The sequence below is a fragment of the Suricata suricatta genome, chromosome 4 (genome assembly GCF_006229205.1).
Source record: "Suricata suricatta isolate VVHF042 chromosome 4, meerkat_22Aug2017_6uvM2_HiC, whole genome shotgun sequence".
NCBI lineage: Eukaryota > Metazoa > Chordata > Mammalia > Carnivora > Herpestidae > Suricata > Suricata suricatta.
This window is the reverse complement of record NC_043703.1, coordinates 163,119,547-163,122,437: the sequence shown is the minus strand read 5'-3', so window position 1 is coordinate 163,122,437 and position 2,891 is coordinate 163,119,547. Positions and strand designations below refer to the sequence as shown.

Sequence of the window (2,891 nt, the reverse complement as noted above, 5' to 3'; positions counted from 1 at the left end):
AAGGGAGACAAAGGTGCGCCAGGACGGCCCGGGAGAGTCGGCCCCACGGGAGAGAAAGGTATCCCCCCACCCTGGCCCCGCTGAGGCCTGGCCCTTCTCAGCCTCGCAGAGATCAGCCCCGGGGGAGCACAGCCTGTGTTCCGGCTCCTGTGGGAGCCATGGGGTGGGGGGTGCGGGGATGCGAGAGGAATTTGACACCTGAGGAACGAACCGGGGTACAGAGTGGTCCTAACCCCGTAACTCGGTGGTCACGTGCATGGGAACCCCATGCTGCCCAGCCCCTCGCCAGCCTCATCTGCAAACTGGAGATCATTTGTGAGCATTACACATGTAAGTGCAGTTGTGAGGGCGTGCAACAATTACAGAGAAGCGCAGGCAGTGATGGAGGTGTGCATGCAGACGAGGTGTGAGTGGTGATGCAGGTGTGAGCGGTGATGCAGGTGTGAGCGGTGATGGAGGTGTGAGTGGTGAGGGAGGTGTGAGCAGTGGTGCAGGTGTGAGCAGTGATGCAGGTGTGCTCGCAGACAAGGAGGTGTGTACGCAGGGATGAAGGTGTGCAAAGGCCCAACAGGACAGACTTGGGTGGGGTGTGTGGGGTCGCCAGTCCAGTCCTCAGGGCCAACGATCCAAGATTATCTGAATCGACCGAGGCCTACCTGGGAAGGCGTGGAAGAACAACTAGAGAAGAAAAGGAAAGGCTCCAAGGCGTTGGCTGAATTTGAAGAAAAAGTGAATGAGAACTGGAAGACAGAGCTAGAAAAACACAGGGAAAAATTATTAAGTGGAAGTGAAAGCTCTTCCAAAAAACAAACCCAGAGAAAGAACAAAGAAAAGAAGAAATCTGGTAGGTATTCATCTTCTTCTTCATCGGGCTCTGGTTCTGCCAGCAGTTCTGAAGATGAGGATAAAAAACAAGGGAAAAGAAAAAAGAAAAAGACCCGTTCACAGAAATCTTCTGAACGCTCCGTGTCAGCAGCTGAGTCGGACAGTAAGGATAGTTTAAAAACGAAAAAAAGTCAAAGGGTGCACCTGAGAAGGAAAAGCACATGAAAGGACTCGGCAAAACGAGACGGACGCATCCTGAAGATAAACCTTTGTCATCTGAGTCCTTATCAGAACCCGATTATATTGAAGAAGTCCGAGCAAAAAAGAAGAAAAGCGGTGAAGAACAAGAAAAAGAAAAACGGAAAAGAAAAAGAAGCACAAGAAACACAGGAAGAAGAAGTGCTGCTCGTTCAAGCCCTGACTCACCGAAACAGTGAGAGAAATCAGGATTCCTTTATCAAGAAAGCGCAACGTCTAAGGAAGTTTCAGCTGTGAAAATTACGACATAATTACCACAGGGCATGAATTTTCTTGTTTTTAGAATTATTCCTGGACTATGCGGTAGCCGTTCGGAGGTCTCTGTGTGAAAGGGCCGTAACTGCTGTCTGCTGTGTGAACACCTATTTTCTCTCTTCCAGCGCTGACCAGCTCTGGGGGCTGACACGCTGCAGTTGTGCTAGTGGTCGGGATATGTGGGGATAAAGTCAATATTTTTGACTAGAAGTATCTAATGATAAATCAGCAGAAACCGAATCTGGAAATATCATTAGGAGGTGATTAGAAATGACCAGATGACCCTAGTTAACATTTTTGAAATAAGGATTGATTACATTGATATTTCAGAATCCTCGTTCTGTAGATAAGTGTATTTTAATCTCTTCCCCTTACACCCTTCTGTTCACCTGGGGAAGGAGCTTTGAGGGTGGGGGGTGGTTGGCCACTCTTTAGCGAGCAGCATGGTGTGCCTTTTCTCCTCACGCGCCCTAGTTTTGAGGACACAGCGGCCGTGCTATGTGGGAGCTCAGAGCCGGACACGGCAGTCATGCCTTGCCCTAGACCTCCTTGGACTCTTGTCATTTGCTGCTTTAAGCGAACCAGAGAACAGCCCTTTGCAGCACGGCAAGCCCCAGAAGCTCCGGCATTTACCTCCACTTCAATAGCACCGATGTCTTCTAGCACCTGTTATAGCATTCGAATTAATTTTGCCTACACGTTGGCTTTGGAGAGGAATCATTTCAAATAGACAGTGGTACTTTTTGAACTTGAAAGCTGAAGATTCTAAAACGCATGTTTTATACTGTTAGTTTTAACCCGTCAGGAAAATGGTATGTCACCAGTGATAGTTACTTTATTTTTGTGTGAATTTTGTTTAGGCTGCAGTGCTTAGCTCTTATTAACTCCCTATTCTTGCTGTCTTAAATTCCACACTGTGTTTAATGGCATACTTGGCCAAGATGCTTAGCATGTAAAACACAGCAGGCTTTTGATTTTTTTTTAAAACAGCTTCATATTGAAGCTGAGACTTACCATAAAGTTGAGTGGCAGACCTTGAACGCTGTGTCTTGTTACATAAAACTATTGCCAGAATCTTAGTAAATATAACATTTTAGAAATTTGTCTTTGTATACTCATAACAAATTATGACAAGTTAAGTGAGAATTACATTATTGCTCTTTCTGTGTCATATTTTACTAAGATTTTGTGCCTCATATCTACTGCTGAATTGTTTGCTAGTAATGTTAAAAGGACTTGATAAATCATTTTCACTTTACATTTCTATATAATCAGGTAACATGAAATATCATTTGATGTACAATTTTGCCTGTTAGAGGGTGTGCTAATTATAGTGGTATATGCACAAAACATTTTGGCACGACAAGAGGCTGAATAGCTATTTTACTTTTAAAAAAAGCCACTTGTTGGGGTGCCTGGGTGGCTCAGTCAGTTAAGCGTCTGACTTCAGCTCAGGTCATGATCTCACGGTTGGTGGGTTCGAGCCCCATGTTGGGCTCTGTGCTGACAGCTCAGATCCTGGAGCCTGTTTCAGATTCTGTGTCTCCCTCTGT

The 2,891-nt window shown here is 45.7% G+C and overlaps 1 pseudogene; it reads left to right on the top strand.

Annotated features, from left to right (window-relative positions):
* The first annotated feature begins 546 nt into the window (after positions 1-546).
* Positions 547-1,262, top strand: LOC115290767 (annotated as a pseudogene).
* Positions 1,263-2,891: the final 1,629 nt, after the last annotated feature.